Source organism: Cornus florida, unplaced genomic scaffold, assembly GCF_030987335.1.
Source record: "Cornus florida cultivar Cherokee Brave unplaced genomic scaffold, ASM3098733v1 CherokeeBrave_3.0.0_Hap2_Chr08, whole genome shotgun sequence".
Classification (NCBI taxonomy): domain Eukaryota; kingdom Viridiplantae; phylum Streptophyta; class Magnoliopsida; order Cornales; family Cornaceae; genus Cornus; species Cornus florida.
Window position 1 is genome coordinate 8,544,819 of NW_026775578.1, and position 27,710 is coordinate 8,572,528.

At 39.7% G+C, this 27,710-nt stretch overlaps 1 long non-coding RNA gene across 1 annotated transcript; it reads left to right on the forward strand.

The window, feature by feature from the left end:
* Window positions 1-11,886: 11,886 nt before the first annotated feature.
* On the forward strand, window positions 11,887-18,004 carry LOC132268380 (uncharacterized). The gene is made up of 2 exons (XR_009469291.1): window positions 11,887-11,945; window positions 17,769-18,004. It is a non-coding gene; the product is annotated as an uncharacterized LOC132268380 (long non-coding RNA).
* Window positions 18,005-27,710: the final 9,706 nt, after the last annotated feature.

Here is a 27,710-nt window from a genome sequence, read left to right on the forward strand (position 1 = left end):
TTTGATTTATTTCCATAAAGCTCCGGATATTGATGAAATTGTATTCAAACCTTAATACTTTTTATAATTTTGATTATGCCCTTTAACAGCAACCTTTGTTATCAATGTTGGCATTTTCTCTCCCTTGCTAAATGTACGTGTAAGGCACGTGTGTTTTCTTTTATTTATATGTAGTCTATGTTTTGAAAATGAAAAGGCTTCATATTGGGAGATGCAAAATTGAACTTGAATTTTATTTTTATTTTTTTTAAAACACCAACAAGCAAAATACATTCAAGAACAAAGAAAAATCAGTTACGGAGAAGAGTATTCAACAACCACTGGGGTCATATGCTCCCTTCATTCGACTACAAGAGCCTTTTTGCTCAACAGATGAGTCACAAGGTTTTCCTTTCAAAGAACCCAAGAAAAGGAAGAGCCCACACAGACATTAAGGAGAGATATTACATCATTGAAGATAACCATTAAATCTTCCACAGAAGCCTTCAAATTCATAATTGATTGGCAGTCTCCTTCCACTACCACATTTCTATTCCCCCAATTTTTAAGAAGAAACAGAGATTCCCGAAGCATAAGACCTTCAACAATAGTAGGACGACTGACATTCTCAAGAAAAATTGAGGCAATCTCGATGGGGTGGCCAAGGTGGTTTCGAAGAATCAGACCTCCACCACAAGACTTCTTAACTGAGTTGAAATCAGCATAAAAGTTGAGCATGAGAGAACTTATCCCTGGCGCCATCCACACCGCAGGGGAAAAAAAAAAAGTAGGAGGAGAAAATGGTGGATATAACAATTGATTTTGTCTATTAAACTCCTAAAAATCAATGAAAGCTTTTTGGGCAACCTAGAAAGGATCCCAATGCTTGTGTTTAAAAATTAGATCATTTCTACATTTCCAAATCCTCCAACAAAGGAAGGCTGCCAAACTCAAACTATCATTCGCAGCATCAGACAAGATAAGCTCGTTACAGAGATCAAACCACCGCTTAGGCCAAAATGATGAGGATTGACCACTAAAATCCCTTCTAAGAGGACTAAGCTTCTAAACCATACAAGCGAAAGGGCAGGAGCAGAAGGTGAGATACCCCTCGGATCCGAGACACGGGTTGATCAGGCCCAGGCCCAAACCCGAGGGAATATCAAACAATTAATATTTTATAATGAACACGGAATACAAAAAAAATTAAGAAATGAAATTAAAGCTGGAAGGAACTAAAAATAAAATCCGCAATATATTATAATTATTAAAATCCATCAAATCCAAACTCCAAAACTCCATCAGTTTACAACTTGGGAATCCATCTCTAGTGGACCCCTATTAAACATCCAAACGGAAGATAGAACAACTGTAATAAACGTCCAGAAATAAAACTATAAATAGAGCCCTACATCGTCGGAAGAGTGAATAGAGACCTCTGCTCAGCACGAACACGTCTAAGCCTGGAACTGTCGTGTACCTGAAAAATAAAAGTGGGTCAAGCCCACGCGCAAGTTCTATACTATTACAATTCAAACAGAGGTCCGATACGCATGTACATCCTAAACAACTCAACAATAACTAATAGTCCGTAAATATATATATATATAGTCACACTAAAGGACTCTCACTGGACTACAGGCCGGTCTCAACCTAAATAGAGGTAACATGATAAAACGCACACGAAGTGGGCATATGTACCTATACCTAAACAGGGTACACCTCTAACCATTGTAGCCAGCTACACATCCCGATGCATATACGCTCCCTAACCATCGGTCCTGAGGCTCAAGCTCATACCGAGGCACCATAACAGTAAATATATAAAATCCATCCAAAATCCCTGGTATTGCCGCTCAACAAGTAGTTGCCATGACAATACAAATCCACGGGACTTAACTTTTAGTTAATCCCATCCTTATTCCAAGTAGGTGGGTAATGGTATTGTTTTAAAAACCAAACCCATCCTTAGTATGCCACCGTCCCATACCGGTGTCTACTTTCCAATCCTCCAGTAGTCAATAATACCAATAAATCAAGTATATATCAACTAAATTTCAACATCCAACATTCAATGTTAGCAGTGATAAAATAAGCATTGATAAATAGGGTCACAACAACAACATATACATGCCCAATTTAAGTTGTTCCCTTTAGTCTGATATAAAGACAGAATTAATTAAAACTTCCATTTAACACTTTACAAATGACATACAAATATGTAGGGTATATATCACAAAATCCTAACCTCCACAGTTGATACTAATTGTGATAATGTAAGCATCATAACAATATTCACAGTATGTATGTAGACATGCTCAAATTATAGTATTCCACAAAACCGATCTAGTGTTAAACTCAAATCCTCCTAGTATTTAAGTTCCAACAGTTGCTATTACAGAAGTTAAGATAGCTATCATCTAGACCCATCCTTCCAATAATTTATACTAGCAGTGGTAAGGAAAAGCGTGAACCACAGAACCACAATGCATCCACAAACATGCTTAGTCTAGGTTGAACAAGCATACAACACTACTGTAACTACCAGTTTCATAGCAAAACAGATATCATTTTAGTTTGGTTTAATCTTCATTAATCCCGAAATCATTTAAGAGTGCAAAGAGTATGAAGCCTAAGGGAAAGAGTAAGGATAGAATCTTGCCTCAGAAACTTTTGTTCAAAGTTTCAACGTCGTCTTCTTAAAAAATCCCGGCGAGTTCCAAAACCAGGTTACTGTTCACGGGTACGAAACACTATTCTCGAACTCAAAATCTGATCTCCACCGTTCAGATTGTGCAACATTGAGTCATGAACCTATCCTCTAAATTTCAGCTCGATCGGACCACAGACGAAGCGGGATCGGATGTTTGATGAAATCTGGGCAGAATGGAAAAAAACCTGTGCGACCCGGTTACTGTTCATGAGTACGAATCACTGTTCCCGAGGTCAAACTCTGATCTTCACCGTTCAGATTGTGCGTCACTGAGTCATGAACCTCTCCTCCAAATTTCAGCTCGATTGGACCACGGACGAAGCAGGATCGGATGTTTGATCAAACCTTGGCAGAATGTGAAAAACTGTGTTTTTCCTTCTCCACTTCCACAAAACGTGTGCTTTGTTTAAAAAAAAACCTACACAGACGTCTACCTTATTACTTATAGAGTTTTCTTAAACCCTAGGTTCATTTAAGTCCAATTCACAATCCTAACCGGCCCATCCAATTAACGTAAAAACCTACGACGGCTATAATATAAAACCCTAATTTATACTGTAATTAAAACCCTAGTTAGATGTATTTACCTAATTACCCTATTCACCATTAAATACTTAACAAATAATCTAATGGAATAAAATAATAATTAGTAAACCCAATTAAACTAAATAAGACACACATAGAATAATTAAACCAATTACACTTAAACCATTAATGCCAATTAAATAATTAAAACACTAACAAGTAATTCCAATCAAATAACTAAAAATAAATATCATTTAAATAAATTAAATCACCACAAAAGAAAACAATTAAGCATCTAATAAAAAAAATAATGACACATAATCAAATAAAATGCACTTAAATAATAAATTAAATACCATTAAATACCAGGAATATCTTTTTTAAAATTAGGGGTATTACATTCTTCCCCCCTAACAAAAGGAATTCCGTCATCGGAATTCACTCTTACCTTCTTCCAATATTTCAGGAAACTGTGAGCGAATGACATCCTTTCATTCCCAAGTGGACTCAGACTCATTGTGATGACTCCACTGAACACGAATCAAAGGAATAACCTTATTACGAAGAATCTGATCTCGTCGGTCGATAATACAACACGGTGGCTCTATATAAGTTGCATCTGGCTGCAACGCAATCTCCCCAACATCGATATGCTGATACCGATTCTTATCTCGAAGAAATTTCCGCAACATGGAAACATGAAACACGTTGTGGACGCGATCCAAAGTATTCGGAAGTGCCAACCGATAAGCAACAGCTCCAATGCGATCCGTAATCATGAATGGACCAATAAATCGCGGTGACAACTTCCCTTTCTTCCCAAAGCGCATAACACCCTTCATAGGAGACACTTTGAGTAGAACCTGATCCCCAACCTGAAACTCCAAAGCCCAAGTACGACGATCAGCATAGCTCTTCTGCCTACTTTGGGCAGTACGCATGCGATCTCGAATAAGAGCAATCTTTTCAGAGGTATCCTTGATGAACTCAGGACCTAAAAATCGATTCTCTCCAACCTCCATCCAACAAACAGGTGACCGACACGGTCGACCGTACAATGCCTCAAATGGTGCCATACCAATAGTCTTCTGGAAACTATTGTTATAAGCAAACTCCACAAGTGGCAAATATTCCTCCCAGTGGCCCTTGAAATCTAGAACGCACGACCGAAGCATATCTTCCATAATCTGATTCACCCTCTCAGTCTGTCCGTCAGTCTGAGGATGATAAGCAGTACTAAGGTGTAACTCCGTACCTAAAGCCTGCTAAAAACTCTTCCAAAATCCAGATACAAAGCTCGAATCCCTGTCCAATATAATAGACAATGGAATGCCATGTAGCTTCACAATTTCTGAAATGTAAAGCCTCGCCAACTGCTCCGAAGTGTAGTCAGTACAAATAGGCAAGAAATGAGCTGACTTGGTTAACCTATCCACAATGACCCATATGGAATTATGCCCCTTGAAAGAATTTGGCAACCCTTCCACAAAATCCATAGATATGCTCTCCCATTTCCACTCCGAAATTGGTAGTGGCTGTAGAGCTCCTGGCGGCCTCTGATGATCAATCTTAACCATCTGACAAGTACTACATTAAGAAACAAAAAGAGCAATGTCCCTCTTCATACCTGCCCACCAAAACTGCCGCTTCATATCTTGATACATCTTATCGCCTCCTGGATGAACAGAGAACTCAGAGTGATGAGTCTCAGCCATCACATCCTTCCTCAAATTATCAGTATAAGGTACCATTAACCGTCCCTTGTGTCTTAAACCTCCATTAGCCCCAACATAGTAGAATGGAACATCTCCGGAAGCTATCTCTGCGACCTTGTCGACACACTGCTGATCGGTGAGTTGTGCTTGTAAAACCTTGCGAATGATGGAAGGTGTAACCACCATGCAAGCCATAAAAGCATCCGATAACTCATCCACACTCTTTAAAACATTCCACTCAGTAGTGAATAGAGCAGAAAGACTACCAACAGGTCGGCGACTGAGTGCATCCGCCACTACATTCGCTTTCCCTGGATGGTACTATATAAAAAAATGATAGTCTTTTACAAACTCCAACCACCTGCGCTGTCTCATATTTAGCTCCCGCTGAGTGAACAAGTACTGCAGACTCTTGTGATCACTGAATAATCTGAAGGACTCACCCAACAGATAATGCCTCCAAATACGCAAGGCAAAGACCACTGCTGCCAACTCCAAATCATGTGTTGGATAATTAAGCTCATGAGGCTTAAGTTTCCGAGATCCATAAGAAATCGGTCGCTCCTCCTGCATCAATACACATCCAAGACCCTGCAACGAAGCATCCGTGTAAACAAGATACTCTATCCCGCTCTGCGGAGTAGCCAGAACCGGTGCAGAAGTCAGCTTCTTTTTCAGCTCATCAAAAGCTCGCTGACAGTGTTCATCCCACACGAACTGTACACCCTTCTTGGTCAAATAAGTGAGTGGTCCTGCTATCTTGGAGAACCCCTGGATGAATTTCCTGTAATATCCTGCCAGACCGAGAAAACTCCGAATCTCAGTAGGTGATGTAGGCTGTCCCCACTCAACCACCGCTGAGACCTTGGCCGGATCCACTGCTATCCCCTTTTTTGACACTACGTGACCCAGAAATTCTACCTCCCGCTGCCAAAATTCACACTTCTCGAACTTGGCATATAACTGGTGCTCACGAAGCGTCTGCAAGATTATGCGAAGATGTCTAGCATAATCGTCCTCCGACCGAGAATAGATCAAGATGTCATCAATAAAGACAATAACAAACTGAACCAAATAAGCCCGGAAGACTCTATTCATTAAGTCCATGAATACTGCAGGTGTATTAGTCGTCCCAAACGGCATAACTCGAAACTCATAAGAACCATATCGCGTGAGAAATGCTGTCTTAGGAACATCCTGCTCCCTAACCCTCAGCTGATGATACCCAGAACGCAGATCAATCTTGGAGAAATATGTGGCTCCCCTTAACTGATCAAACAAGTCATCAATCCTGGGCAAAGGATACTTGTTACGAATCGTAACCTTGTTCAACTCCCTGTAATCTATACACAGACGAAACGAACCATCCTTCTTCTTTACAAACAGAACCGGTGTTCCCCAAGGTGATGTACTCCTACGAATAAAACCCTGGCTGAGTAACTGCTGAATCTGATCCCTCAGCTCTCTCATCTCTACCGGTGCCATCCTATAGGGTGCCCTAGCAATAGGCGCAGTGCCTGGAGCTAAGTCTATCACAAAATCGATCTCGCGACTAGGTGGCAACCCTAGAATCTCCTGAAATACATCCGGGAAATCCTGTACAATCGGTATGTTATCCAATGACATAGTAATCCCCTCCTCATTTTCTTCCTCCACATGGAACAAATAGGTGCTATCGCCCCCTTTAGAACGTGGCATAGCTACTACATACATATCCTGACCAGGTATGGTAAAAATAATAGATCTATCAAAACAAACAACTTGGGCATGGTAGTGAGACAACCAATCCATCCCAAGTATCACATCATAAGTGTGCATGTCCAAGACCAATAGATTGGCTAGAAATATGAGTCTGCCAATATCTAATGTCACACGCCCATCACTCTCATATATAATAGCTGTATCACCCAATGGTGTAGAAATACCCTGAGGTCTAGTGCATACCCTCGTCCTCATCCCAGACAAAGCAACAAAAGTCCTAACTACAAATGAGTGTGTAGCACCCGTATCAAATAAAACACGTCCATGCAAACCATGAATAAGAAACTTACCCTCAATAGTCTGAGGTGCCTGAACATCCTGTGGCATGGGGTTATATACCCTGCCATAGTGCAACTGCCGTGGTGCCTGTCCCTGAGTTTGCGGCGGTGCCGGTAAAGCCAGATGTGTCTGTCCCTGAATCCGTGGAACCTGTGGAGCTGGTAGAGGCACTGGCGCCCTCTGTCCCTACTGCACATACTGTCTCTGTCCATGTCCTTGTACTGCTTTAGGACACTGCCTGGTGGTATGACCATACTCTCCACAAGTGTAACAACTACCCTGGAAAATACCAAATGGCCTCCTCTGTTGGTTAGCCTGTGGCTGACCCTGTCCTGCCTGTGGTCCCCCATTCTGTTGCCTCTGAATAGGTGCCCCATTCCGGTGAGCATCTGAACCACCTTTGTGCTTCTTCCAAAGCTGTTGTCCTTGGAACTTGCCTTTGTCATTCTGCCGGTGACCATTGCCATTCCCCTTTTCAGCTGACTGATTAGTAGAGTCTTTATCTCCCCGCTTCTCACCACGAGCCTGTCTGATGTCCACAGTCAACTGATACTGTTGTAGAGCGGCGTCTATCACCTGAGCATAGGTAGTATAGGCTGGATTACTTGTAATAGCTCTCTTGATAGACCACATCTGTAATACCCCTAATTTTAAAAGGATAGTCTCGGTAATTTGTTTAATTGTTTTCTGTTTATTAATTATTTTTGGTTCATTATTCATTATTTTTGGTTCATTATTCATTATTTTTGGTTCATTAATTGTTTTGAATTGTGTTTTAATTGACTTTTTAATGATTTGATTTAGTTGACTTATTTGTGTTATTTAAGTTAATTGTTTTAATTATTTATTTGGCTTTAAATTCTCTGTAAATTGTATGTTATTTTCTGTTTTACGGTTAACTTGAATTTTTATTTGTTTCTTTAATTGAATTAGTAGTTAACTTGGAATTTTTATTGTTGACTTAGTAATTACATGTTTTAATTTGTGACTAGGTATAAAAGTGTGGTTAGGGTTTTAGTTCTGTTTAGGTTTAGGTTTATTTAAGGAGCCGACAAGGTTTATAACCTAGGTTGAGTTTATGGGCCTCGTTTCAGACGGTAGGTATAATTGGACTTAGGGTTTTGGTTGCCTATAAATACATAAGAAAAGTCTGCTTAGGGAACAAAATAATACAACCAAAACACGTCTGTGGAATTAGAAACGAGGAACGGAGGAAGTTGCAGTAGGAGTCGCCGGAGATTGTAGAAGACAACGTAGAGATTTTAACAAAATCTCAAAAGGCAAGTTCTAACCTTACTCTCTCCCTTATACTCGTGTTCTTTGCATACTCAATGGTTCCAGGATGAATTACAGGTTTAAAAATAAAAGACGTTGTCTGTGTCATGCTTAGAGTGTAACTGAAACTGAATTTGGTTTAAAACTTGTAAACTGTTTAACTTTGAACTGTCTTATTTAATTCTTGGTTTAATCCATGTTAGTAGCATAATAAGGACTGAGTTAAGGACTGGAATCTTCTAGGATTAATTGAAACTCTCTGAAACCTTCTACTGTGAAGTGTCGGAGGCGTAAACGGCGACCGGAGAGGAGAACATGAAGAAGAGGAGGGGGAGAGCCGGCTCCTATTGGATTGGAGCCGGCTCCCCTTGGACTAGAGGCGGCTCCAATGGTCTAGGAGCCGGCTCCAGGGCCATTGGAGGCGGCTCCAATATTCTGGAGCCGGCTCCCGGTTGTTTATGCGTGAGTTTTGATTCTGTGGGTTATTTTTCCAAATTTTTTTTCAGTGATTAGGCTTCCTAGTGATTGTTTTAATGTGTTTATTGGTGAATGAATACTGTAATGGGTGATTTAGGAGTGGTCCAGGGTAAACATAAATATGCAAAGACCAGATTATATAAAATTGGACACAAAGCGTTAACCATTAGGATTACATGGAGTTAATTACGAAGGTCTTGTAGACTGTGTAGATTTGGAGTTTCTAATTTCTTAATTATATTAGAAATTTTCTGTGAGGGCTTGTCCACTCGAATTATATGTTCATGACAATAGAAACTATGCTAAAAATTTATATTTCACTGAAAATTAGTTGATGATTAAGTTTAACGGTTGGTGCGGCAAGTTGTTGGACAGGAAACTATAAGTATAATAGATTACTTATATTTATTCTGCATGCTATGGATGTGAGTGGGAAAATATCTATTTAGGCTCTGTTAATTCTATGGAAACTGGGAATAGGTTATCATTATAAAGAAAGCCCTGTATGATCAAATTATGGATTCTGAATTGGCTTACTTAAGCATGTTTGTTAATCTGTTCTAACATGTTTAGTTTGGACTATTGGTATTGACATTTATATGGTCATTATTTTGTCAACTGTGCATGTAAATAAGCATGTTGATTATCTATTTCAATATGCATAGTAAGGAGTAGTTGACATTGATATTTATATTTTCAATGTGAATCAATTATTGGTATTTTTAAGAATGGTTGCTAATGCATTCTATTATGTTTAGTATGGAATTGTTGATATTGTTGTTATAATTATCGATGCTTTATCAACTATTGGACGGATTGGATTGTATGTACCGGTATGGGACGGTGACATACTGGGTTGGATTAGCTCAAATTGCTAAGTCCTACCTATTTTGGAGTAAGGGCACGGGTTATAAACTACAATCCTCCTTATATATATAAGTCGGTACGGTTGACTACGCCGAGTGACTTACTGGATTTCTGGTGGATGGATAGGAACGGAGTTTAGATATATTTTTATGTTACCGTGTCATGAGCTTGAGTCTCAGGGTCGACGGTTAGGGTGCGTATATGCAGTTGGATGTGTAGCTGACTGTGAAGGTTGAGGTATACCCTGTTTAGGTTTAGGTACTCATACCCACTCAGGTGCGTATTGTGTGATGCCTTCTATCCAGGTTGAGACCCCCTTCATGGCCTAGCGAGAGTCCAGTAGTGTGGATATATTTATGTACGGATTATTAGTTATTGTTGAACTATTTAGTATGTACATGCGTATCGAGTCTCTGCTTGGATTGTAGTAGGTTAGAACTTGTTCGTGGGCCTGACCCACTCCTATTTTTCAGGTGTACGTCAGTTCCAGGCTTGAGCTTGTTCGTGCAGAGCAGAGACGATCTTCCATTCTACCGAAGATGTAGGGTTTCTTTCCAGATCTTGGATTTGGGTTTTATCTTTTATTTTACTTTCATTTAGTGTGAGACTTTTATTAGGGGTCCACTAGAGATGGATTCCCGAGTTGTTCAAATTATGGATATTTGGTTTATCAAATTTAAGTATTTAATTATTTAAGGATTATCTTTTAGTTTCTTTTCAGCTTTAAACTTTCATTTCTTAAGTCATTTTGTATTCTGTGTTCGCTATAAAATATTAATTGTTTGATACTCCCTCGGGTTTGGGCCTGGGCCTGATCAACCCGTGTCTCGGATCCGAGGGGTATCACAGTTGGTATCAGAGCACTCCAGGTTCAAGTGTCTCTAGGATGTTTTCGTATTAAGTCTTCCGCGTAGCGTTCTCTTGAATAGAGCTTAAGTTAGGATTCATTGTATTCCTTATGGTTCGTATAGAAATAGTACTGATGTCTGTCTTTTCGTGTTAACAGATGGTTAACGCTAGAAATGGACAGAACATGCAAGGAACTAGGAAGGAAAGGAGAGCGGCACGTAGGCAACAATATCTCCTACAGCGTCAGCAAATGGAAGAAGAACAGCAAATGCCAGGGTTTCAGGAGGAGCAGGAGGAAGTTCAACAGACTCAGGGTCGGGACAGAGATCCAGAGATTCCTCCTCACCTCAATGACCTCGTTGCTCGGGCTATAGAGGCTGGGGTAACAGCTGCACTCCGAAACCAACCACAGGTTCAGCAGGCACCTGTACCAGCACCAGTGGTTCAGACGGATTCTTGGGGAAAGGCTAGGGGCGCTTTCACAAAGGGGAGTCCACCTGTGTTCTCAGGCTCAACCGATGCGAGAGCAGCTCACCAGTGGAAACAGGACATTGAGCGTCATCTTCGTTTGGTTCAGTGCACGGAGGTTCAGAAACAGATGCTTGCTATTTTCAAGTTAGTTGAGGATGCACTACAGTGGTGGGAGTCAGTTACCACCTCAGATGAGAGGATGACATTGTCTTATGATGAGTTCAGTGCTCGCTTTGATGAGAAATATTTTCCCTATGCAGTCAGGGCAGCTATGAAGACCGAGTTTCTAAGTCTGCAGCAGGGAAACATGACAGTGGCGGAGTATGAGCAGCAGTTCACACGCTTGTCTCTCTTTGCACCGGAGGAGGTGGATACAGAGGAAAAGAAGCGCAACAGTTTTGTCAAAGGACTGATGTGGTCTATCAAGAGAGCTATTACAGGTAGTCCAGCCTATACTACCTATGCTCAGGTGGTAGACGCTGCTCTGCAACAGTATCAGTTGACTGTGGACATCAGACAGGCTCGTGGTGAGAAGCGAGGAGATAAAGACTCTACTAATCAGTCAGCTGAAAAGGGGAATGGCAATGGTCACCGGCAGAATGACAAAGGCAAGTTTCAAGGGCAACAGCCTTGGAAGAAGCACAAGGGTGGTTCAGATGCTCATCGGAATGGGGCACCTATTCAGAGGCAACAGAATGGGGGACCACAGGCAGGACAGGGTCAGCCACAGGCTAACCGACAGAGGAGGCCATTTGGTACTTTCCAGGGTAGTTGTTACACTTGTGGAGAGTATGGTCATACCACCAGGCAGTGTCCTAAAGCAGGACAGGGACAGGGACATGGACAGTATGTGCAGCAGGGACAGAGGGCGCCAGTGCCTCTACCAGCTCCACAGGTTCCACGAATTCAGGGACAGACACATCTGGCTTTACCGGCACCGCCGCAAACTCAGGGACAGGCGCCACAGCAGTTGTATTATGGCAGGGTGTATAACCCCAAGCCACAGGATGTTCAGGCACCTCAGACTATTGAGGGTAAGTTTCCTATTCATGGTTTACATGGACGTGTTTTATTTGATACGGGTGCTACACACTCATTTGTAGCTAGGACTTTTGTTGCTTTATCTGGGATAAGGACGAGGGTATGCACTAGACCTCAGGGTATTTCTACACCATTGGGTGATACAGCTATTATATATGAGAGTGATGGGCCTGTGACACTAGATATTGGCAGACTCAGATTTCTAGCCAATCTATTGGTCCTGGACATGCACACTTATGACGTGATACTTGGGATGGATTGGTTGTCTCACCACCATGCCCAAGTTGATTGTTTTGATAGATCTATTATTTTTACCATACCTGGTCAGGATATGTACGTAGTAGTTATGCCACGTTCTAAAGGAGGCGGTAGCACCTATTTGTTCCATGTGGAGGAGGAAAAGGATGAGGGGATTACTGTGTCATTGGATAACATACCAATTGTACAGGATTTCCCGGATGTATTTCAGGAGATTCCAGGGTTGCCACCTAGTCGCGAGATCGATTTTGTGATAGACCTAGCTCCAGGCACTGCGCCTATTGCTAGGGCACCCTATAGGATGGCACCGGTGGAGATGAGAGAGCTGAGGGATCAGATTCAGCAGTTACTCAGCCAGGGTTTTATTCGTAGGAGTACATCACCTTGGGGAGCACCGGTTCTGTTTGTGAAGAAGAAGGATGGTTCGCTTCGTCTATGTATAGATTACAGGGAGTTGAACAAGGTTACGATTCGTAACAAGTATCTTTTGCCAAGGATTGATGACTTGTTTGATCAGTTAAAGGGAGCCACATACTTCTCCAAAATTGATCTGCGTTCTGGGTATCATCAGCTGAGGGTTAGGGAGCAGGATGTTCCTAAGACAGCGTTTCTCACGAGATATGGTTCTTATGAGTTTCGTGTTATGCCGTTTGGGACGACTAATGCACCTGCAGTGTTCATGGACTTAATGAATAGAGTCTTCCGGGCTTATTTGGATCAATTTGTTATTGTCTTTATTGATGACATCTTGATCTATTCTCGGTCGGAGGACGATCATGCTAGACATCTTCGCATAGTCTTGCAGACGCTTCGTGAACACCAGTTGTATGCCAAGTTCGGGAAGTGTGAATTTTGGCAGCGGGAGGTGAAATTTCTGGGTCACGTGGTGTCAGAAAAGGGGATCGCAGTGGATCCGGCCAAGGTTTCGGCGGTGGTTGAGTGGGGACAGCCTACATCACCTACAGAGATTCGGAGTTTTCTCGGTCTGGCAGGATATTACAGGAGATTCATCCAGGGGTTCTCCAAGATAGCAGGACCACTCACTCATCTGACCAAGAAGGGTGTACAGTTCGTGTGGGATGAGCACTGTCAGCGGGCTTTTGATGAGCTGAAAAGGAAGTTGACTTCTGCACCGGTTCTGGCTACTCCGCAAAGCGGGATAGAGTATCTTGTTTACACGGATGCATCGTTGCAGGATCTTGGATGTGTATTGATGCAGGAGGAGCGACCAATTTCTTATGGATCTCGGAAACTTAAGCCTCATGAGCTTAATTATCCGACACATGATTTGGAATTGGCAGCAGTGGTCTTTGCCTTGCGTATTTGGAGGCATTATCTGTTGGGTGAGTCTTTCAGATTATTCAGTGATCACAAGAGTCTGTAGTACTTGTTCACTCAGCGGGAGCTGAATATGAGACAGCGCAGATGGTTGGAGTTTGTAAAAGACTATCATTTCTCTATACAGTACCATCCAGGGAAAGCGAATGTGGTGGCGGATGCACTCAGTCGCCGACCCGTTGGTAGTCTTTCTGCTCTATTCACTACTGAGTGGAATGCTTTGAAGAATGTAGATGAGTTGTCAGATGCTTTTATGGCTTGCATGGTGGTTACACCTTCCATCATTCGCAAGATTTTACAAGCACAACTCACTGATCAGCAATGTGTCGACAAGGTCACAGAGATAGCTTCCGGAGAGGTTCCATTCTACCATGTTGGGGCTGATGGAGGTTTAAGGTACAAGGGACGGTTAGTGGTACCTTCTGCTGATAATTTGAGGAAGGATGTGATGACTGAGACTCATCACTCTGAGTTCTCTGTTCATCCAGGAGGCGATAAGATGTATCAAGATATGAAGCGGCAGTTTTGGTGGGCAGGTATGAAGAGGGACATTGCTCTTTTTGTTTCTCAGTGTAGTACTTGTCAGATGGTTAAGATTGATCATCAGAGGCCGCCAGGAGCTCTACAGTCACTACAAATTCCGGAGTGGAAATGGGAGAGCATATCTATGGATTTTGTGGAAGGGTTGCCAAATTCTTTCAAGGGGCATAATTCCATATGGGTCATTGTGGATAGGTTGACCAAGTCAGCTCATTTCTTGCCTATTTGCACTGACTACACTTCGGAGCAGTTGGCGAGGCTTTACATTTCAGAGATTGTGAAGCTACATGGCATTCCATTGTCTATTATATCGGACAGGGATTCGAGCTTTGTATCTGGATTTTGGAAGAGTTTTCAGCAGGCTTTAGGTACGGAGTTACACCTTAGTACTGCTTACCATCCTCAGATTGACGGACAGACTGAGAGGGTGAATCAGATTATGGAAGATATGCTTCGGTCGTGTGTTCTGGATTTCAAGGGCCACTGGGAGGAATATTTGCCACTTGTGGAGTTTGCTTATAACAATAGTTTCCAGAAGACTATTGGGATGGCACCTTTTAAGGCGTTATACGGTCGACCGTGTCGATCACCTGTTTGTTGGATGGAGGTTGGAGAGAATCGATTCTTAGGTCCTGAGTTCATCACGGATACCTCTGAAAAGATTGCTCTTATTCGAGATCGCATGCGTACTGCCCAAAGTAGGCAGAAGAGCTATGCTGATCGTCGCACTCGTGCTTTGGAGTTTCAGGTTGGGGATCAGGTTCTTCTTAAAGTATCTCCTATGAAGGGTGTTATGCGTTTTGGGAAGAAAGGGAAGTTGTCTCCGCGGTTTGTCGGTCCATTCATGATTACGGATCGCGTTGGAGCTGTCGCTTATCGGTTGGCACTCCCGGATACTTTGGATCGCGTTCACAACGTGTTTCATGTTTCCATGTTGCGGAAATTTCTGCGAGATGAGGATCGATATCAGCATATCGATGTTGGGGAAATTGAGTTGCAACCGGATGTAACTTATTTAGAGCCACCGTGTCGTATTGTCGACCGACGAGATCAGATTCTTCGTAATAAGGTTATTCCTTTGGTTCGTGTTCAGTGGAGTCATCACAATGAGGCTGAGTCTACTTGGGAACGGGAAGATGTCATTCGCTCGCAGTTTCCTGAAATTTTGGAAGAAGGTAAGAGCGAATTCCGAGGACGGAATTCCTTTTGTTAGGGGGGAAGAATGTAATACCCCTAATTTTAAAAGGATAGTCTCGGTAATTTGTTTAATTGTTTTCTGTTTATTAATTATTTTTGGTTCATTATTCATTATTTTTGGTTCATTATTCATTATTTTTGGTTCATTAATTGTTTTGAATTGTGTTTTAATTGACTTTTTAATGATTTGATTTAGTTGACTTATTTGTGTTATTTAAGTTAATTGTTTTAATTATTTATTTGGCTTTAAATTCTCTGTAAATTGTATGTTATTTTCTGTTTTACGGTTAACTTGAATTTTTATTTGTTTCTTTAATTGAATTAGTAGTTAACTTGGAATTTTTATTGTTGACTTAGTAATTACATGTTTTAATTTGTGACTAGGTATAAAAGTGTGGTTAGGGTTTTAGTTCTGTTTAGGTTTAGGTTTATTTAAGGAGCCGACAAGGTTTATAACCTAGGTTGAGTTTATGGGCCTCGTTTCAGACGGTAGGTATAATTGGACTTAGGGTTTTGGTTGCCTATAAATACATAAGAAAAGTCTGCTTAGGGAACAAAATAATACAACCAAAACACGTCTGTGGAATTAGAAACGAGGAACGGAGGAAGTTGCAGTAGGAGTCGCCGGAGATTGTAGAAGACAACGTAGAGATTTTAACAAAATCTCAAAAGGCAAGTTCTAACCTTACTCTCTCCCTTATACTCGTGTTCTTTGCATACTCAATGGTTCCAGGATGAATTACAGGTTTAAAAATAAAAGACGTTGTCTGTGTCATGCTTAGAGTGTAACTGAAACTGAATTTGGTTTAAAACTTGTAAACTGTTTAACTTTGAACTATCTTATTTAATTCTTGGTTTAATCCATGTTAGTAGCATAATAAGGACTGAGTTAAGGACTGGAATCTTCTAGGATTAATTGAAACTCTCTGAAACCTTCTACTGTGAAGTGTCGGAGGCGTAAACGGCGACCGGAGAGGAGAACACGAAGAAGAGGAGGGGGAGAGCCGGCTCCTATTGGATTGGAGCCGGCTCCCCTTGGACTGGAGGCGGCTCCAATGGTCTAGGAGCCGGCTCCAGGGCCATTGGAGGCGGCTCCAATATTCTGGAGCCGGCTCCCGGTTGTTTATGCGTGAGTTTTGATTCTGTGGGTTGTTTTTCCAAATTTTTTTCAGTGATTAGGCTTCCTAGTGATTGTTTTAATGTGTTTATTGGTGAATGAATACTGTAATGGGTGATTTAGGAGTGGTCCAGGGTAAACATAAATATGCAAAGACCAGATTATATAAAATTGGACACAAAGCGTTAACCATTAGGATTACATGGAGTTAATTACGAAGGTCTTGTAGACTGTGTAGATTTGGAGTTTCTAATTTCTTAATTATATTAGAAATTTTCTGTGAGGGCTTGTCCACTCGAATTATATGTTCATGACAATAGAAACTATGCTAAAAATTTATATTTCACTGAAAATTAGTTGATGATTAAGTTTAACGGTTGGTGCGGCAAGTTGTTGGACAGGAAACTATAAGTATAATAGATTACTTATATTTATTCTACATGCTATGGATGTGAGTGGGAAAATATCTATTTAGGCTCTGTTAATTCTATGGAAACTGGGAATAGGTTATCATTATAAAGAAAGCCCTGTATGATCAAATTATGGATTCTGAATTGGCTTACTTAAGCATGTTTGTTAATCTGTTCTAACATGTTTAGTTTGGACTGTTGGTATTGACATTTATATGGTCATTATTTTGTCAACTGTGCATGTAAATAAGCATGTTGATTATCTATTTCAATATGCATAGTAAGGAGTAGTTGACATTGATATTTATATTTTCAATGTGAATCAATTATTGGTATTTTTAAGAATGGTTGCTAATGCATTCTATTATGTTTAGTATGGAATTGTTGATATTGTTGTTATAATTATCGATGCTTTATCAACTATTGGACGGATTGGATTGTATGTACCGGTATGGGACGGTGACATACTGGGTTGGATTAGCTCAAATTGCTAAGTCCTACCTATTTTGGAGTAAGGGCACGGGTTATAAACTACAATCCTCCTTATATATATAAGTCGGTACGGTTGACTACGCCGAGTGACTTACTGGATTTCTGGTGGATGGATAGGAACGGAGTTTAGATATATTTTTATGTTACCGTGTCATGAGCTTGAGTCTCAGGGTCGACGGTTAGGGTGCGTATATGCAGTTGGATGTGTAGCTGACTGTGAAGGTTGAGGTATACCCTGTTTAGGTTTAGGTACTCATACCCACTCAGGTGCGTATTGTGTGATGCCTTCTATCCAGGTTGAGACCCCCTTCATGGCCTAGCGAGAGTCCAGTAGTGTGGATATATTTATGTACGGATTATTAGTTATTGTTGAACTATTTAGTATGTACATGCGTATCGAGTCTCTGCTTGGATTGTAGTAGGTTAGAACTTGTTCGTGGGCCTGACCCACTCCTATTTTTCAGGTGTACGTCAGTTCCAGGCTTGAGCTTGTTCGTGCAGAGCAGAGACGATCTTCCATTCTACCGAAGATGTAGGGTTTCTTTCCAGATCTTGGATTTGGGTTTTATCTTTTATTTTACTTTCATTTAGTGTGAGACTTTTATTAGGGGTCCACTAGAGATGGATTCCCGAGTTGTTCAAATTATGGATATTTGGTTTATCAAATTTAAGTATTTAATTATTTAAGGATTATCTTTTAGTTTCTTTTCAGCTTTAAACTTTCATTTCTTAAGTCATTTTGTATTCTGTGTTCGCTATAAAATATTAATTGTTTGATACTCCCTCGGGTTTGGGCCTGGGCCTGATCAACCCGTGTCTCGGATCCGAGGGGTATCACAACATCAGTCCCTTGACAAAACTGTTGCGCTTCTTCTCTTCTGTATCCACCTCCTCCGGTGCAAAGAGAGACAAGCGTGTGAACTGCTGCTCATACTCCGCCACTGTCATGTTTCCCTGCTGCAGACTTAGAAACTCGGTCTTCATAGCTGCCCTGACTGCATAGGGAAAATATTTCTCATCAAAGCGAGCACTGAACTCATCATAAGACAATGTCATCCTCTCCTCTGAGGAGGTAACTTACTCCCACCACTGTAGTGCATCCCCAACTAGCTTGAAAGTAGCAAGCATCTGCTTTTGAACCTCCGTGCACTGAACCAAACGAAGATGACGCTCAATGTTCTGTTTCCACTGGTGAGCTGCTCACGCATCGGTTGAGCCTGAGAACACAGGTGGACTCCCCTTTGTGAAAGAACTCCTAGCCTTTCCCCAAGAATCCGTCTGAACCACTGGTGCTGGTACAGGTGCCGACTGTACCTGAGGCTAATTCTGAAGTGCAGCTGTTACCCCAGCCTCTATAGCCCGAGCAACGAGGTCATTGAGGTGAGGAGGAATCTCTGGATCTCTGACCTGGTCCAGAGTCTGTTGAACATTCTCCTGTTCCTCCTGAAACTGATCCATGTCATCTTGAAACCCAAGTCTTTGCTGCTCTTCCTCTATTTGCTGACGCCGTAGGAGATATTGTTGCCTACGTGCCGTTCTCCTTTCCTTCCTAGTTCGTTGCATGTTCTGTCCATTTCTAGCGTTAACCATCTGTTAACACGAAAAGACAGACGTCAGTACCCTTTCTATACGAACCATAAGGAATACAATGAATCCTAACTTAAGTTCTATTCAAGAGAAAACGCTACGCGGAAGACTTAATACGAAAACATCCTAGAGACACTTGAACCTGGAGTGCTCTGATACCAACTGAGATACCCCTCGGATCCGAGACACGGGTTGATCAGGCCCAGGCCCAAACCCGAGGGAATATCAAACAATTAATATTTTATAATGAACACGGAATACAAAATAAATTAAGAAATGAAATTAAAGCTGGAAGGAACTAAAAATAGAATCCGCAAAATATTATAATTATTAAAATCCATCAAACCCAAACTCCAAAACTCCATCAGTTTACAACTTGGGAATCCATCTCTAGTGGACCCCTATTAAACATCCAAACGGAAGATAGAACAACTGTAATAAACGTCCAGAAATAAAACTATAAATAGAGCCCTACATCATCGGAAGAGTGAATAGAGACCTCTGCTCAGCACGAACACGTCTAAGCCTGGAACTGTCGTGTACCTGAAAAATAAAAGTGGGTCAGGCCCACGCGCAAGTTCTATACTATTACAATCCAAACAGAGGTCCGATACGCATGTACATCCTAAACAACTCAACAATAACTAATAGTCCGTAAATATATATATATAGTCACACTAAAGGACTCTCACTGGACTACAGGCCGGTTTCAACCTCAATAGAGGTAACATGATAAAACGCACACGAAGTGGGCATATGTACCTATACCTAAACAGGGTACACCTCTAACCATCGTAGCCAGCTACACATCCCGATGCATATACGCTCCCTAGCCATCGGTCCTGAGGCTCAAGCTCATACCGAGGCACCATAACAGTACATATATAAAATCCATCCAAAATCCCTGGTATTGCCGCTCAACAAGTAGTTGCCATGACAATACAAATCCACGGGACTTAACTTTTAGTTAATCCCATCCTTATTCCAAGTAGGTGGGTAATGGTATTGTTTTAAAAACCAAACCCATCCTTAGTATGCCACCGTCCCATACCGGTGTCTACTTTCCAATCCTCCAGTAGTCAATAATACCAATAAATCAAGTATATATCAACTAAATTCCAACATCCAACATTCAATGTTAGCAGTGATAAAATAAGCATTGATAAACAGGGTCACAACAACAACATATACATGCCCAATTTAAGTTGTTCCCTTTAGTCTGATATAAAGACAGAATTAATTAAAACTTCCATTTAACACCTTACAAATGACATACAGATATGTAGGGTATGTATCACAAAATCCTAACCTCCACAGTTGATACTAACTGTGATAATGTAAGCATCATAACAATATTCACAGTATGTATGTAGACATGCTCAAATTATAGTATTCCACAAAACCGATCTAGTGTTAAACTAAAATCCTCCTTGTATTTAAGTTCCAACAGTTGCTATTACAGAAGTTAAGATAGCTATTATCTAGACCCATCCTTCCAATAATTTATACTAGCAGTGGTAAGGAAAAGCGTGAACCACAATGCATCCACAAACATGCTTAGTCTAGGTTGAACAAACATACAACACTACTGTAACTACCAGTTTCATAGCAAAACAGATATCATTTTAGTTTGGTTTAATCTTCATTAATCCTGAAATCATTTAAGAATGCAAAGAGTATGAAGCCTAAGGGAAAGAGTAAGGATAGAATCTTGCCTCAGAAACTTTTGTTCAAAGTTTCAACGTCTTCTTCTTAAAAAATCTCGGCGAGTTCCAAAACCCGGTTACTGTTCATGGGTACGAAACACTATTCCCGAACTCAAAATCTAATCTCCACCGTTCAGATTGTGCGACATTGAGTCATGAACCTATTCTCTAAATTTCAGCTCGATCGGACCACGGACGAAGCAGGATCGGATGTTTGATGAAATATGGGCAGAATGGAAAAAAACCTGTGCGACCCGGTTACTGTTCACGAGTACGAATCACTGTTCCCGAGGTCAAACTCTGATCTCCACCGTTCAGATTATGCATCACTGAGTCATGAACCTCTCCTCCAAATTTTAACTCGATCGGACCACGGACGAAGCAGGATCGGATGTTTGATGAAATCTGGGCAGAATGGAAAAAAACCTGTGCGACCCGGTTACTGTTCACGAGTACGAAACACTGTTCCCGAGGTCAAACTCTGATCTCCACCGTTAGATTGTGCGTCACTGAGTCGTGAACCTCTCCTCCAAATTTCAGCTCGATCGGACGATGGACGAAGCGGGATCGGATGTTTGATCAAACCTTGGCAGAATGTGAAAAACTGCGTTTTTCCTTCTCCACTTCCACAAAACGTGTGCTTTGTTTAAAAAAAACCCTACACAGACGTCTACCTTATACTTATAGAGTTTTCCTAAACCCTAAGTTCATTTAAGTCCAACTCACAATCCTAACCGGCCCATCCAATTAACGTAAAAACCTACGACAGTTATAATATAAAACCCTAATTTATACTGTAATTAAAACCCTAGTTACATGTATTTATCTAATTATCCTATTCACCATTAAATACTTAACAAATAATCTAATGGAACAAAATAATAGTTAGTAAACCCAATTAAACCAAATAAGGCACACATAAAATAAGACACACATAGAATAATTAAACCAATTACACTTAAACCGTTAATGCCAATTAAATAATTAAAACACTAACAAGTAATTCCAATCAAATAACTAAAAATAAATATCATTTAAATAAATTAAATCACCACAAAAGAAAACAATTAAGCACCTAATAAAAAAAAATAATGACACATAATCAAATAAAATGCACTTAAATAATAAATTAAATACCATTAAATACCAGGAATATCCTTTTTAAAATTAGGGGTATTACAGAAGGCATGATCAACTGTCTCAACAACAAATTCACAGAAAGGACAGGTAATAATCTCAGATGCTCCACGTAAAAATAGCAGATTATTTATGGGAATTCGCTCATAGAGACTTTGCCACAAAAATAATTGAACTTTTCTATGAATGCGTATGGTCCACACCTATTTTCACATATTGCTTTTGACATTATCAAAGTTACAACTTTCATTATGGACAGATCGAGTCGAAGGAAAGAGGATAGAGAGAGTAATATGATAGGCACTTTTAACTGAGAACCTGCCATCCTTAGAAGCACCCCAGACTTTGCGATCAACTTCCCTTATAGAGCTTAAAAGGATTTGTGAAATAAGAGACCGATCACAATGGTTGAAAATTTGATTTACTAATGAAAAGTTCCACTTGTGGGAGGAGTGGTTAATCAAATCAGCAACAGAGGACAAATTGGCCCTAGAATTTGAAGAGGTTACGAAGAAATTTGACAGTTATCTTTCCAATAATTAGTCATGGAACCGTTGTCAATACGCCATTTCATTCCTCTTTTAATAACTATTTTGGCCAAAAGAATACTATTCCAAACCAAGGAAGCGCCAAATTTGTTTGGGGCATCAACAAAAGTACAATTTTTGAAATATTTTGATTTAAAGGATTTAAAAAACAAAGAATCATCACCTATCTCCATCCTCCATACAAGCTTTGCAAGAAAAGCTAGGTTGAAAGCTTCCACATTCTTGAAGCCAAGCCCACCATCAACCTTAAACTTGCAGAGATTGTCTCAGCTGATCCATTTGATTTTATTTGATTTTTCTTCTCCACTCCACCAAAAGTTAAAGAGATTACTTCTCAGCTTTTGGCAGTTATGTTTGGGGAGTTTGAAGCAGTGCATGGGAAACATTGGGATTACAGAAAGAACTGTTTTGACCATCACTTCCCTGCCCGCCTTAGATAACAATTTGCCTTTGAGCATCGTAGTTTTTGAAGAAACTTTCTTTGAAATGAAGTTGAGTGCAGCAATCTTAGATTGACCCATAAGAGATAGCAAACCAAGATAATTATAACACCAATCAACATTGTGGAAGCCCAAAATATGTCTGCACCAAGCTTTAAGATTGGAGGGAGAATTAGGAGATATATACAAACATGATTTGTTAAAGTTAATAAACTGACCAGTTAAGGCTTCATATCTATCTAGAAGGGATTTGATGCACTGCACTTCAGTCTCATTAGCTTTATAGAATATGAAAGCAACATTAGCAAATAGTAAGTGGGAGATGGAAGGGCAGCCTCTACTCATTTTGAGCTTCATAAGACGGTTTCTTCTTGCACTTTCATGGAATAATAAGGACAAGCCCTTAGTGTATAAAAAGAAGAGGTAAGAAGATATGGGATCTCCCTGTCGAAGTCCTCGGAAGGGAGAAAATTTGTCACCCTTTTCCCCATTTATTAACACAGAGTATGAAACAGTACTAATGCATTCCATCATCAAACTAACCCATCTCTGATCATGTAATACCCCTAGTTTTAAAAGGGGTATAATTGGAATTTTACTATTTATTTTATTGTTTTCATTATTTATTTTAGTATTGTTAGGTGTTTTCGTGACTAGGTGTTTTGGTGGTTTCCTCTTTTATGTGAAATTAAATTATGTATTGTGTGAATTGGAATGTTTATTAATTAAATTTATTTGTTAATTGATTTTGAGTGATTTATGTGTTTAATTGTATTTTTATTTTTATTTTTTGTAATTGGATTAAATTCGTTTTAATAAGGTAATTAGGTTTAAATTATTAGTGTATAAAATTGTAAGGTTATTAGGATTCTAGGTAGTTTTATCTCACGCTGATTAAGACTAAGACTCATTTAGGTTTCCATGATGGATTAGGATTGGACTTAGGGTTTTAGTGGGTACCTATATATATACTGTTATATGTCTTCGCAAGGGGTGAGAATCCTATACACGTATAGTTGATACAGAGAAAACAGAGAGAGACAGAGAAGAGTGGTGAGGGAAACAGAGGGGTTTTTATTAAGGTTTTGGCCAACGGAGTGAACTGGACCAAGGAGGACGGTTGAGAGTTATTTTTAGATTAGAACCAGAGCAAAGGAGTCCTAGACGACAATCATGATCATCGGAAAAAGCTTAGGAAGACAACGATGAGGTTTTTATTCAAAAACCATAGAGGCAAGTTCTATTCTGTCTCTCTCCCTTTGGCTTGTGTTCTGTGCATTCTTAAATGTTCTCTAGGATCTTAAACGGATATTAAATGGATCATGCATGCTTAGTATAGGTTAAATTAATTATCTGTATGGGTTGAAATTAAACTAAAATAATTTTATTTGGTTTCACTGTTAAATCTTTACGCATGCTAAATCGGTAGCACCTTTAGTCTCTGTATTTGATTCCAACTGGCATAATCAAACCTCTGGGGTGCTACTGGATATTGCTAGGACTCTTAGGACCAGGTTTATGAAAGAACAGGAGGGTAGGAAAGAGTCAGAGATGAAGCAGATAACCGGAAACGGCAAAGGAAGCAAACAGGGCTCTCAAATGAGGAGAGAGCCGGCTCCAGGAAGTTGGAGCCGGCTCCCCCCCTTCATTGAGCCGGCTCCAAGGGAAAGGGAGCCGGCTCTAAGGTGTTTTAGAGCCTGCTCAATTTTTTTAGAGCAGGCTCAATTGGTTAGTCTTCGTTTGGTTGCAATCCGGAACAATTTTGGGCACTTTCGGGCATTGTTTGGGTCCAAATTTGGTTTTCTAAACTGTGTTAGAGTGGGAAGAGGATTTTAAATATTAATTCATGAGGTTCTAAAGCCCTAGGATGCAACAAAGTATTTACGCTAATATTTTCTTAAAATGGTATGTAAATTTAGAACAAGTCGCATGCTGTTCACGGATGTAACGGATAGAGAGGATTTAAATTATTTCAACTGTGTCTAGGAATTCAATGGATTGCAACTTGGATCCCAAACATTATATTATAATTGAATCCACAATGCATATTTTATCTCTATATACTAACGGTATTCACCGTATGGAAGTTTTAAGCAAATGTCGCACACGGTTGACAGTTGTAAAGTATTTAGTTACTTACATTTGTTTTGCAGTCTAAATAACTGGAGTAGGATTTTAAAGATTGTTTTGGATGCATAGTAGGACCTTTTACATATTAGATTTTAATATGGTTTTACCTGGATTTAATTAAAGAATTAATTATATAATTTCTGTTTAATTACATGGATATTGGTCTAGTTTTAATTGCAGAATTGGTAAATTACATTCTGTTAGTTGCGTGGATGTATACTAGAATTTTAATTGATGATTTTATTATATCTTGTCTCATCAATTACATGGACGAATTTTGGATTTTAACTTGACGAATTAGTAAACTTTGTCTTGTTTAATTATATGGATGGATTCTGGATTTTAACTTGATGAAACATTAAACTTTGTCTCGTTAATTACATGGACGGATTTTGGATTTTAACTTGACGAATTAGTAAACTTTGTCTTGTTTAATTACATGGATGGATTCTGAATTTTTAGTTCATGACTTGTTTAAATTTTGTGTTTATTAACTATATGGATACTGCGGACTTATTTGATGTACTGCTTATAATGTTGCATCATTTACGGATCATATGCATGGTATGTACCGGTATGGGACGGTGACATACGGAGGGACGGATTAGATCAAAACACTAATTCCAACCCATTCATACATACAGAATGGATTAACTAAAACCGTTAAATCCTATATGGTTTCATGTCCTGTCAACTAAAACAGTTGAACGACATACTGGATGGTTGTTTATATTTCTGCGTTAGGATGGATAGGGTTTTAACTAAAATGTTTAAATCCTGATTATATGTTGTGTCTTGACCAATGAACTATTGACCGGCACAACATTGTATTTGGAAGGAACTTATATATATAATTGGAGTAGGGATTTAATTAAAACATTTAAATCTTAAGTTTATGTCGTGTCATGGCAACGAATCAGTTGAGCGGCACTACATTGGTTTGGATGGGAATTTATATATATAAATTATGGTACCGCGATTTGAACTTAAGTCTCATAGTCGACGGTTAGGGTGCGTATATGTAGTAGGATGCGTAGCTAGCTATATTGGTTGAGGTATATCCTGTTAGGCTTAGGTAGTCATGCCCACTCAGGTGCGTATTGCATGTTACCTTCTATTCAGGTTGAGACCCTCAGCATAGTTAGTGAGAGTCCGGTAGTGTGGATAGATATTTATCTATTACGGACTATATAGATATGTTTGAGACGTCTAGAATGTATCTGCGTATCGGGTCTATGTTTGGATTGTAGTTAGGATAGAACTTGTTCATGGGCCTGACCCACTATTATTTTTCAGGTAACGGACGGTTCCAGGTCTTAGAGCTTGTTCGTGCTGAGTAGAGACGACTACTCATTGTACCGACGATGTAGGGGGGGTTCTTCATGGTTTAGCAGTGGACTTCTTTTTAGTTGTTCGCTTTCCAGTATTGGCTTTTGATTAGGGGTCCACCAGATGGATTCCCGAGTTGTATTATAATTGGAGAAGTTGGATGTAACAGACTAGTTCTTATTTATAATATTTATTCTGAAATTTTTAATAAAGGATTTTCATTTAGTTTCTTTCTAGCGAATTTTATTTACTCATGTTTATCTTAATTATATTCTGTGTTCGATTATTGCTAATTTGTTTGATATCCTCTGGTAGTCGGGCGTGGGCCTGGCCAACCCGCATCCGGAAGTCCGGGGGTATCACAGATCAAACCCCAACTAAAGCATAAACTTACACAGAAACGACCAGCTCACTTTATCATAAGCCTTGGCCATGTTCAGTTTCAGGGCCATAAAATAGGAGTCACCATGTTTTTTAGACTTTAGGACATACATTAGGTTATGGGCAATAACAATGTTATCATGAATCAGAAGGTGGGGCATGAAGGCACTCTGAGCATCACTGATGAGAAAAGAAAGAAGAGGTTTAAGTCTATTTGCCAGAGCTTTTGAGAAAATCTTATAAGACACGTTACATAACGCAATTGGTCAGAAGTTTTTCATGGAAATGGGATGGGGAACTTTGGGGATAAGAACGAGGATAGATGAGTTGAGATCTGTAGGTAAAAGATTACCTTGGAGGAAAAAAATGAAAGTTTTAACAAGATCCACCTTAAGAACCTCCCAGTTATATTGGGAAAAAAATGGGGTGAAGCCGTCTGGCCTGGGAACTTATAAGGACCCATGTGATGTGTGTTATTTTACCACTCACAATAATACGAATCCTTTGCAGGATAGGGCTACTAAGAGGGTGTCGAACCTCAGGAACTATGGTGGTTTTATTAAGTATAAAATTAATTTCTACTTTAATTTAGAGAAAAGTTTGGTTTGTTTTGTTGCAATTTACTAACATGACTAGAAAATAAACAAAATAAATAGATTGAGATTAGAGAAAGAAAATCTTAGGGCTTGATTTCACCGCAAACCTCATACTATGGCCAATTGTCTTAACCATGGGATTTTAATGTTTATGTATAACTTAGAATTAAAAATCATTAACATTCAACTTAATTTAGTTTTTAAGAAAGACAAATCATGAATGTTTGTTAATAATAACCTACCTTCGGTTAGTACGAATTATCTGCGTTCATACTTCTAACTAATTTTGCAGAATAATCTGTCTTCCCTAAGCATAAATTATGAAAACATCCATTCACAAACACGTTTACACACCGTTGCATGATCTCTATTCTTATTTTTATGAGAAGCCCTTAGCCCCAATCTCAAATAATAAGATTATGTTGATTTTGATTAGAGAATAATTAAATCTAAAACAATGTATTAATTTATCAAAAATCAGTTTTATTCAATTAAAATCTCAATTTCTTAGAAGATTTAAGTCAATTGCTCAATAATCATGCAATCAAGTAT